Genomic DNA, 12542 nt, shown 5'->3' with positions numbered 1-12542 from the left:
GCTGGAATTATTTAAAAAGTTAGAAGAAGTTGCTCTGTATTGTAAAAGTAAAGAACATTGTAATTGAGAGCAATATTCTAAACTTTTCCTACCTTTTGATGCTGTAGATGGATTCAGGGGTAGTGATTGAAAATGATATTCACCTATATCCCTAACAAAGTGTGGTGATGACATTTTCAGAATTCGTTTACTTTTAGAACTATTACTTTGGGGCGACTGGGTGGCTCAGTCGGTTTAGTGTCCGACTTCAGCTCAGGTTATGATCTCATGCTCTGTGAGTTCGAGTCCCGTGTCGGGCTCTGTGCTGACAGCTCAGAGCCTACAGCCTGCTTCAGATTCTGTCTCTCCCCCCACCCCTGCCCCTCCCATGCTCATGCTCCGTCTCTGTCTGTCTCTCAATAATAAATAAAAAACTTAAAAAAAAAAAGAAAAGAACTATTCAAACTAACCCCCCTCAAAAAAAAATCACAAAAAACAAGTGAACAAAACTAAAGTTGTAGGCTTCAGTTAATAGAACCTTTGTTTCTTCACACAAATCTATGCTTTTTAAAATTTTGTTTTTCACAAAAGTTATATTTGCCAATTCTTTTCTAGGTTAACTTGTACACTGAAGCTTCCTTGGGATATTGTTTTTAGTTGATATATATTTTTTAATTTATTGGAAAGTAAGAAATACATATATTCTGTCTTATTGCTTATTTTGGAAACCTCTGAATTCTATAAAATTGAGAATGTTTATTATATACATTAAATATAATATATACCTGAAAATATGCTATCAAAACTTATGTTTGATGTATGAAATAAAACTGATGCTCTGTATTTACTGAAAAAGTAATAATCATAAAACATTATACAAATCATTAGAGGTGGAAGAAACAAGTAATAATGATGACAGTGATAATAATGTTAATAATAATAATAATTACAATTGTTATGCTTGTCAGTAAAACTGGAAATCTGAACTTATTTCCTCTTTAAAAATTCCCCCTAAAAGCCAAAGGGAATATATTGAAAAAGTAAAGTCACTTGCTGAAACCAGGTAAACCTGACTGATTAATAAACATCAAGGCTTTTCTACAATATATTCTGCAGGAATTATGGGTTAAAGTAAAAATGAATGCTCCCATTGTATTTGACATGTAAAGAAAAGAAAGAATAGCAAATGAGGTTAAGTAGAAGGAAACCCATTAAAGCAGAAGGGTTGTAGGCTCAGGTACTTGATCAGGAAGCAAGAAGGTATATGGTATGTATGCAAAGGGTCAAATTCAAACAAAAGGGCTCTCATAGTATTTGGATCTTCATGACAACAGTGGTACCATTGGGAAAGAGGTTTTTGCGTTCATGACCATCATGCTGTTATTATCAAAGTCGAAAATTTGATGGAGTTATAACAGAAACCTCCTAGTGCTGCCAAGGTAACAGGTTACTTACAGTGAGAAGAAAAGTTTGCAAAACATAAAGTTGCTGGTTAAAAAGATGGCATTTCAAGAAAGCAGGAAAGTGGTCACCCAAGGACTTAGGTGCAGCAAGCACACTGTTCTTTGTCCTAACACAATGGCAGGTTTTAGTTTATATCAGAGCATACCCAAGATCTTCTTCAAGATGTTTTCTGACAATTGGCAGGGATGGAGAGTCCTCCTAAATTTTAAGTAAGGAAGGTAAGACACTTTGCTCCTCAATAGGAGAGAGTGACACCTGTACTAAAAGTTATCAAATGACAAAGATATTCTTGATGTCTTATTTCCATGAATAAGATTCAAGCCTTTACAGATCTTCAATGTTATACCCTCTTTGTACTTAAGAACAAATACTGTAACTTCCTTTATTTTCAAATATAAATCTGACCTCTTCTGAAATGCATAGTTGACCCTTTCAATATATGTTATCAGTGTACCTTTCAAGTAGACTCTTTAAAGTTTGATAACTTGTGACTGTAAGGTCTATTTCCCACCTACCCTGAAGATCTATTCATTTCTGTAGCAGTGGTTTTTATCACACTCAATAACTTATTAAACTAAAATAACTAAAGATATAAAATCTCCATTCTTCATCTGAGCTGAAATATTTTAATAAGAATGCTCAGAGACCGACAGAACCCATAACAACTCATAATTCTGACAATTATATTCATGTCCTTAGAATAAGCAAAGAGAAAAATAGCATTAGAGATATGAATATGAATATACTAAGCAGTTAAATATGTGTGGAATAATTTGAAAAGTTAGAACAAATATATCTCCATAAAGCATTCTGCAAAGTACAAGCTAAATCTTTTGAAAATACTTAACTTCTGTTTGCAATTGAAATCTTGAGAATTTTTATACTACATATGATACCAATTTAAAATAATTATGATGTAGTATAAGTGATTATCAGAATAGAAACTATAAAAAAATCAACTCATAAAACTTAAGACATATTGGAAAAATTTTCCAAGAAATCGTACGAGATAATTCAAACATTAAAAATAAATCTGACAATAGCCAAAGGCAGAACTGGAAATAGATAAGGAACCTGAACTATAGGTATAGATGCTAATAGTTAGATATAAAACTTGTAAGAACTAAAGAATGAGAAAACTAAGTTGATGAAGAAGTCAAAAGTGTAAGAGAAGGAACTGATTCTGAACTAAAACATAGTTTTAGGGTAGGAAGTAGGAGAATTTTCATACCCGTATGTATACTTGAGAAAAAAAATATTGTGCAGGTAGGCACATACTGAGAAAATCTTGAATGTTTTAGCACAGAATGAAAAATAAGGTAAACAGGCACTAAAATAGATGAAACATATTATCTAACCCCTTTCTTTCCATCCCCCCAAACTGCTAAGTAATCTGGTGGACAATAGACGTGTCCACAATATTAAGTATTTTGAGGAAATCGTTTTAGTCCATTTGGGCTGCCATAGCAAAATACCACAGACAGGTTCTGATCCAAGCTGGTAACATAGGAGTCTTCTGAAAACCCATCTTACCTTAGACAAGTTGAATCTACAGCTATTCACATGGCAACTATATTTGAAAGAAATATAGAAACTAGCTGAGCAACTCCTACATTTCAGGCAAATGAGAATATACTCACATAACCCACTTTGAAATGCCTAGGAATGGCTGAGCAACTCTTGTCATAAACCTTACCCCCAGCATGGAGCCATACAATCTGGAGAGAACTCCTAACTCCCAGCTTTTCCTTGAGGATTGAAGTGTTTAGACTAACATCCAGTATGCCAACTTTAAGACTGAGAATGGGCTACCCAGAGCACCCAGCTCTGAAAGCCAACGGGGTTTATGTCAGTGAGAATCACAAGATGATAGCAAACACAGAAGTAGTGTTAAAGGGCTCCTGAGAACTACTCCCCCAGGTCTAGCACAGAGCGAGCAGACAAAAAACCTCTAGTTCCCAGTCTTATCCTAGTAGAGACTTATTTGCATACTTTAAAAGCTACTGCCTGAGGATCAGGCTTCTCAGTATGTATCAAGGGTCTGACTGTGATCCACCCTGGAGACCTGGGAAGCCAGCAGACACCACCTCCACCTTCTCACCAAAGCTCTCCAGAAATCACCAGTAACTCTTGTGAAGGAGCTTAGGTATATGTCTGGTGCCCCATCATTTAGGCCTGCCAACCAGGGCCCAAGCTCCTGGAGTGCTTGTTTTTTTGATAGCCAAGGGGGCTTGAATTCATGTATAACATAGGACTGTAGCAAACAAAGAAGCAGCCCCCTTGCCACAGCTATACACCTGGGTCCAACACAGAGAGAGCATACAAAAAAAGCGCTTCTCCCAATTTCTCCTTGGAAGAACCCTAAGTGCATACTTTTACAGATGCTGTCTGGAGATCTGGCATCCATCCAACCAGGTTCCATGTAGGTGCTGAATGTGATCCTCCTCTCTAGGATACTGATGGTCTTGGCACATCCTCAATTATTGGGAGACACTAAAAGAAAAGAAGGCAGCTTGGACAAGCACAAAAGTTTGCAACACAAGCGCCAAGAGTGGAAGAGATGGTTTTTTGTCTAATGCACAGAAACAAACACAGAGAATCAAGGAAAATGAGGAAACAGAAATATGTTCCAAACAAAAGAACAAGATCAAATTACAGAAACAGATCTTAATGAAGTGGAGAGAAATGATTTACCTGATAAACAGTTCAAAATAATGGTCATGAAGATGCTTTTTGAGGTCAGGAGAACAATACATTAACAACAAAGCAGGAATTTCAACAAAGAAATAGAAAATATAGGAAAGGACCATACTGAAATCACAAAGCTAAAGAATATAATAACTGAAATGAAAAATTCAATAGAGGGGTTCAACAAAGAACTAGAACTGGTGGAAGAAAAGATCAACAAATTCAAATTCAGGAAAGTGGAATTCACCCAATTACAGAAACAACAATAAAAGACAATTTAATAGAGTGAAGATAGCTTGAGAACTTAAAGGATACATCAAGCAGATCAATATACACATTATAGAACTCCCAGAAGAAGAGAAGAGAAAGGGACAGAAAGTTTATTCAAAGATATAAAGGCTGAAATTTCCTCACCTGGGAAAAGAAATAGACTGCCAGATCCAGGAAGCCCAGACTATTCCAAATATGATGAATCCAACTGGACCCACACCAAAACACATTATCATTTAAGCTGTCAAAAGTTAGGATGAGGAGGCAATCTTAAGAGCTGCAAGAAAAAAACAACTTGCTATCCACAACGGAGCCCTCATAAGTCTATCCCCAGATTTTTCAGCAGAAACTGCAGGCCAGAGGGAGTGGCAGGATGTATTCACAGTGCTGAAAGAATGAAAGAAAAAAAAACCTGCCAAGCAAGAATACTTTACCCAATAAAGACGTTCTTCAGAACTGTAAGAGAAATAAGGAGTTTCCCAGACAAAACTGAAGATGTTCATCACCACTAGACCAGCCTTACAAGAAATGTTAAAGGTAATTCCTCAACCTGAAACAAAAGGATACTAATTAGTCATAGGAAAGCATACAAGAGTAAAAATATATATTCTAATGTCATAATAACGGTGGGTAAATAACTTATAAATCTAGTATGAAGGTTAAAAGTGAAAAGTATTAAAAATAACTATAACTACAATAATTTGTCAGTACATACAGAAGGTTAAAGTATGTATACTGTGACATTAAAAACAAAATGGGGGGGAGAGTAAAAATGTACATTAGTATGTGTTCAAAATTAAGTTCTCATCATTTTAAAATACATATTTTTTAAATATGAAATTTATTGTCAAATTGGTTTCCATACAACACCCAGTGTTCATCCCAACAGGTACCCTCCTCAATGCCTATCACCCACCCTCCACTCCCTCCCACACCCCATTAACCCTCAGTTTGTTCTCAGTTTTGTTTTTTTTTTTAATTTTTTTTTTCAACGTTTATTTATTTTTTTTGGGACAGAGAGAGAGACAGAGCATGAACAGGGGAGGGGCAGAGAGAGAGGGAGACACAGAATCGGAAACAGGCTCCAGGCTCTGAGCCATCAGCCCAGAGCCCGACGCGGGGCTCGAACTCCCGGACCGCGAGATCGTGACCTGGCTGAAGTCGGACGCTTAACCGACTGCGCCACCCAGGCGCCCCTGTTCTCAGTTTTTAAGAGTCTCTTATGGTTTGGCTCCCTCCCTCTCTAACCTCTTTTTGTTTTTTTTTTTTTCCTTCCCCTCCCCCATGGTCTTAGGTTAAGTTTCTGAGGATCCACATAGGACTGAAAACATATGGTATCTGTATTTCTCTGTATGACTTATTTCACTTAGCATAACACTCTCCAGTTCCATCCATGTTGCTACAGAAGGCCAGATTTCATTCTTTCTCAGTGCCATGTAGTATTCCACTGTGTATATAAACCACAATTTCTTTATCCATTCATCAGTTGATGGACGTTTAGGCTCTTTCCATAATTTGGCTATTGTTGAGAGTGCTGCTATAAACATTGGGGTACAAGTGCCCCTATGCATCAGCACTCCTGTATTTACTTGCATAAATTCCTAGCAGTGCTATTGCTGGGTCATAGGGTAGATCTATTTTCAATTTTTTGAGGAACCTCCACACTGTTTTCCAGAGTGATTGCACCAATTTGCATTCTCACCAACAGTGCAAGAGGGTTCCCGTTTCTGCAGATCCTCTCCAGTATCTATAGTCTCCTGATTTGTTCATTTTGGCCACTCTGACTGGCATGAGGTGGTATCTGAGTGTGGTTTTGATTTGTATTTCCCTGATGAGGAGCAACGTTGAGCATCTTTTCATGTGCCTGTTGGCCATCGGGATGTCTTCTTTAGAAAAGTGTCTACTCATGTTTTTTTGCCCATTTCTTCACTGGATTATTTGTTTTTTGGGGTGTGGGGTTTGGTTAGTTCTTTATACATTTTGGATACTAGCCCTTTGTCTGATATGTCATTTGCAAATATCTTTTCCCATTCTGTTGGTTGCCTTTTAGTTTTGTTGATCGTTTCCTTGGCAGTGCAGAAGATTTTTATCTTCATGAGGTCCCAATAGTTCATTTTTGCTTTTAACTCCCTTGCCTTTGGGGATGTGTCAAGTAAGAAATTGCTATGGCTGAGGTCAGAGAGGTTGTTTCCTGCTCTGTCGAAACTCTAGGGTTTTGATGGTTTCCTGTCTCACATTCAGGTCCTTTACCCATTTTGAGTTTATTTTTGTGAATGGTGTAAGCAAGTGGTCTAGTTTCATTCTTTTGCATGTTGCTGTCCAGTTATCCCAGCACCATTTGTTAAAGAGACTGCCTTTTTCCCCATTGGATATTCTTTCCTGCTTTGTCAAAGATTAGTTGGTCATATGTTTGTGGGTCTAGTTCTGGGGTTTATATTCTAGTCCATTGGTCTATGTGTCTGTTTTTTTGCCAAACCATGCTGTCTTGATGATTACAGCTTTGTAATAGAGGCTAAAAGTCTGGGATTGTGATGCCTCCTGCTTTGGTCTTCTTCTTCAAAATTACTTTGGCTATTATGGGCCTTTTGTGGCTCCATACAAATTTTAGGATTGCTTGTCCTAGCTTTGAGAAGAATGCTGGTGTAATTTTGATTGGGATTGCATTGATTGTGTAGATTGCTTTGGGTAGTATTGATATTTTGACAACATTTATTCTTTCAATTCATGAGCCTGGAACGTTTTACCATTTCTTTGTATCTTCTTCAATTTCCTTCATAAGCTTTCTATAGTTTTCAGCATACAGATCTTTTACATCTTTGGTTAGGTTTATTCCTAGGTATTTTATGCTTCTTGGTGCAGTTGTGAATGGGATCAGTTTCTTTATTTGTGTTTCTGTTGCTTCATTGTTAGTGTATAAGAATGCAACTGATTTCCATACATTGATTTTGTATCCTGCAACTTTGCTGAATTCTTGTATCAGTTCTAGAAGCCTTTTGGTGGAGTCTATCGGATTTTCCATGTATAATATCATGTCATCTGCAAAAAGCGAAAGCTTGACTTCATCTTTGCCAATTTTGATGCCTTTGATTTCCTTTTGTTGTCTGATTGCTTATGCTAGCACTTCCAACACTATGTTAAACAATAGCGGTGAGAGTGGACATCCCTGTCGTGTTCCTGATCTCAGGGGGAAAGCTCTCAGTTTTTCCCCATTGAGGATGATCTTAGCTGTGGGCTTTTCATAAATGGCTTTTATGATGTTTAAGTATGTTCCTTCTATCCCGACTTTCTCGAAGGTTTTTATTACAAAAGAATGCTGAATTTTGTCAAATCCTTTTTCTGCATCCATTGACAGGATCATATGGTTCTTTTCTTTTCTTTTATTAATGTGATGTATCACATTGATTGATTTGCAAATGTTGAATCAACCCTGCAGCCCAGGAATTAATCCCACTTGATCATGGTGTATAATTCTTTTTATATGGTGTTGAATTCGATTTGCTATTATCTTGTTGAGAATTTTTACATCCATATTCATCAGGGATATTGGCCTGTCGTTCTCTTTTTTTGCTGGGTCTCTGTCTGGTTTAGGAATCAAAGTAATGCTGGCTTCATAGAATGAATCTGGAAGTTTTCCTTCCCTTTCTATTTTTTGGAACAGCTTGAGAAGGATAGGTATTATTTCTGCGTTAAATGTCTGGTAGAATTCTCCAGGGAACCCATCTGGTCCTGGACTCTTATTTGTTGGGAGATTTTTGATAACTGATTCAATTTCCTCGCTGGTTATGGGTCTGTTCAAGTTTTCTATTTCTTCCTGTTTGAGTTTTGGAAGTATGTGGGTGCTTAGGAATTTGTCCATTTCTTCCAGGTTGTCCAGTTTGTTGGCATATAATTTTTCATAGTATTCCCTGATAATTGCTTGTATTTCTCAGGGATGGTTGTAATAATTCCATTTTCATTCATGATTTTATCTATTTGGGTCATCCTCCTTTTCTTTTTGAGAAGCCTGGCTATAGGTATCAATTTTGTTTATTTTTACAAAAAGCCAACTCTTGGTTTCATTGATCTGCTCTACAGTTTTTTTAGATTCTATATTGTTTATTTCTGCTCTGATCTTTTTTATTTCTCCTGCTGGGTTTGGGGTGTCTTTGCTGTTCTGCTTCTATTTCCTTTAGGTGTGCTGTTAGATTTTGTATTTGGGATTTTTCTTGTTTCTTGAGATAGGCCTGGATTGCAATGTCTTTTCCTCTCAGGACTGCCTTCGCTGCATCCCAAAGCATTTGGATTGTTGTATTTTCATTTACATTTGTTCCCATATATATTTTTAATTTCTTCTGTAATTGCCTGGTTGACCCACTCATTCTTTAGTAGGGTGTTCTTTAACCTTCATGCTCTTGGAGGTTTTCCAGACTTTTTCCTGTGGTTGATTTCAAGCTTCATAGCATTGTGGTCTGAAAGTATGTATGGTATGATCTCAATTCTTGTAAACTTATGAAGGGCTGTTTTGTGACCCAGTATATGATCTATCTTGGAGAATGTTCCATGTGCACTCAAGAAGAAAGTATATTCTGTTGCTTTGGGATGCAGAGTTCTAAATATATCTGTCAAGTCCATCTGATCCAATGTATCATTCAGGGCCCTGGTTTCTTTATTGATCCTGTGTCTAGATGATCTATCCATTGTTGTAAGTGCAGTATTAAAGTCCCTTGCAATTACCACATTCTTATCAATAAGGTGCTTATGTTTGTGATTCATTGTTTTATATATTTGGGGGCTCCCATATTCGGCGCATAGACATTTATAATTGTTAGCTCTTCTTGATGGATAGACCCTGTAATTATTATATAATGCCCTTCTTCATCTCTTGTGACAGCCTTTAATTTAAAGTCTAGTTTGTCTGATATAAGTATGGCTACTCCAGCTTTCTTTTGACTTCCAGTAGCATGATAGTTTAAAGTATTTTTATAAATATAAGATGCCTTATGTAAGCTTGATGATAACTATAAAGCAAAAACATATAGTAGATACACTGATTATAAAGAGAAAAGTAATGTAGCATACCAGAAAATCATCAGATCACAAGGAAAGAAAGAAAAAAAGGAAAGAACAAAGGAATTACAAAACAGCAAGTAAACAGTCAACAAATGGTAATAGTAAGTCCATACCTATAACTAAATAATTTAAATGTAAAAGGACTACGTTATCCAATCAAAGGTCATTGAGTGGCTGAATGGTTAAAAAAACAAGGCCAACTATATACTGCCATAGGATTCACACTTCAGCTTTAAGGAAACACACAAACTAAAATACGAAGGGATAGAAAAACCTATTTCATATAAATGGAAACTGAAAGAGAGAAGGAATAGCTATACTTCTATCATACAAGAGTATAAATAAGAGGCCAAAAGGTCATTACATAATGAAAAAGGCAGATATACCATTTAAAAATATTTATGCACCCAAGATGGAGCAAGTAAATATATAAAGCATATATTATTACACATGAAGTGTTAAAGCAACAGCAGTATTTAAAAAGGGGACTTCAATAGCCTATTCTCAACAATGGAAAGATCATCTAGACAGAAAATCAGTAAGCAACATTTGGCTTAAAGTACTCAATATACCAGATGCACTTAACACACATTTACAGATAGTTCTGTCCAGTAGCAACAGAATACACATTCTTCTCAAGTGCACATGAGTGTTCTCTGGATATATTACATGCTAGGCCACACAACATGTTTAATAAATTTAAAAAGATAGAAATCATATTGAGCACCTTCTTCAACCACAATGACATGTATTAAACTAAAAATTAATTGTAAGAGCAAAACTAGAAAACTCACAAAATGGGAAGATAAAATATCATGCTACTGATCAACCAGGTAGTCATTGAAGAAATCAATAGGGAAATCAAAAAATATTTGTAACAAAGAAATTAGAAATATAACATACCAAAACATATGGAATGCAGCAAAAGCAGTCCTAAAAGGGAAGTTCACACCAATGAACTACATTAAAAGAAAAGACCTCAAATAAACAATATAACTACACCCCAGAAACTACAAAAAGAAAAACAACATAAGCTGAAAGTTAGCAGGATGGACAAAAAAATCAGAATGGAAATAAATGGAATAGTGACTAAAAAAGACAATAGAAAAGATGGGTGAAACTGAGAGCTATTTTTATTGAAAAGATGAATAAAATTGACAAACTTTTAGGGGGTCTTAAGTAAAAATTAAACTGAAATGTACGAAATTAAAAATAGAAGAGACATTCCAACTGATACCACACAAATACAAAGAATCATGGGACTACTGTGAACAATTATGTGTCAACAAATTTTATGGCCTAGAAGAAATGGATAAATTCCTAAATATATATCCTAAAAACACTGAATCATGAAGAAATAGAAATCCAGGAAAGACCCAATAGTGGTAAAGAGATTGAATCACTAGTCAAAAAACTCCTGACAAAAATACAAGACTGGATGACTTCACTGTGAATTCTGCCAAATGTTTAAAAAAGAATTCATGCCCAACCATTCTTAAACTCTTCCAAAAGATATAAGAGGAAGGAAGATTTGTGAACTGATTAAAAAAATGTTTATTTGAGAGAAAAAGAAACAGCGAGTAGGAGCAGGAGAAGGGGAGAGAGAGTGGCAGAGAGAGAATCCCAAACAGGTTCCATGATGTCAGCGTAGAGCCAACACAGGGCTCCATCTCATGAACCTTGAGATCATGACTGGAACTGAAATCGAGAGTCGGATGCTTAACCGATTGAGTCACCAAGGTGCCCTTAAATTCATTTTACCTTGATACAAAAAACAGATTTAAGAACATTGCAAGAAAAGAAAATTATATGCCAATATCCCTGATGAACATGGATGAAAAATACTTAACAAAATATTAACAAACTGAATTAAACAGTGCATTAAAAGATTATTCATCACAGTATTAGAATTAATAGCCAGAGCACTTGAGGAAGAAAAAGAAATAAAATGCATCCAAACTGGAAATGAAGAAGTAAAACAGTCCCAACTTGCTGGTGATATAATATTATATATAAAAAACCCTAAATACCCCACCAAAAAAATTAGAATAAACATATTCAGTAAAGTTGCAAGATAAAAAATCATCATACAACTATCAGTTGCATTTCTATACACTAAGAATAGACTATCAAAAAAAATTAAGAAAACAATCCTATTTACAATCGCAGAAAATGTAATCAAATACTTAGGAATAAATTTAATCTAGGAGGTAAAAGACCTGTGCACTGAAAACTATAAGACATTGATAAAAGAAATTTAAAAGACACAAACAAAAAAATTAAAAGACATAAATGGAAAAATACTTCATACTTATGAATTAGAAGAGTTAATATTTTTGAAATTTCCATAGTACCCCAAGCGATCTATAGATTCAATGCAATCCCAATCAAAATTCCAATGGCTAAAAATAAATACAAAATTAAAAACATTTTTTTTTCAAAAGGGGCACGTGTGTGGCTCAGTTGGTTGAGCGAATGACCTTGGCTCAGGTCATGATCTCACAGTTCGTGTTCGTGGATTGGAGCCCTGCATCAGGCTCGCTACTGTCAGCCCAGAGCCCACCTGAGATCCTCTCCCTCTCTCTCTGCTGCTCCCATTCTGTCTCTCCCTCCCTCTCTGTCTCTCTCTCTCTTGCTCAAAAATAAACAAATGTTAAAAAAAAATAGAACCAACATTTGGGCCAACAGTTCCATTTCTGGGTATATATACAAAGGAAATGAAAATAGAATGTCAGAAGGATACCTACACTTCCATGTTCACTGCAGCATTATTCACAGTAGCCAAGATATGAAAACAGCATAAGTGTCCATCAACTGATGAGTGGAAAAAGAAAGTTTGGTATATCCACACAACGCGATATTATTTAGCCCTGAGAAAGTAGGAAATCATGCCATTTTAAAAAACGTTGATGAAACTCGAGGGATTAATTATGCTGGGTGAAAAAAGCCAAACAGACAAAGACAAATATCACATGGTATCACTTATATGTGGAATGTAAAAACACCAGAAAACAAAACCAAGTCGGACCCATAGAAACAAAGTAGGAAAGTAACTACCAGGAACTGAGAGTTTGGGGAAATAGGGATATTTT

Source organism: Prionailurus bengalensis, chromosome A3, assembly GCF_016509475.1.
Source record: "Prionailurus bengalensis isolate Pbe53 chromosome A3, Fcat_Pben_1.1_paternal_pri, whole genome shotgun sequence".
Taxonomy (NCBI): domain Eukaryota; kingdom Metazoa; phylum Chordata; class Mammalia; order Carnivora; family Felidae; genus Prionailurus; species Prionailurus bengalensis.
This window is presented reverse-complemented; position numbering follows the sequence as displayed.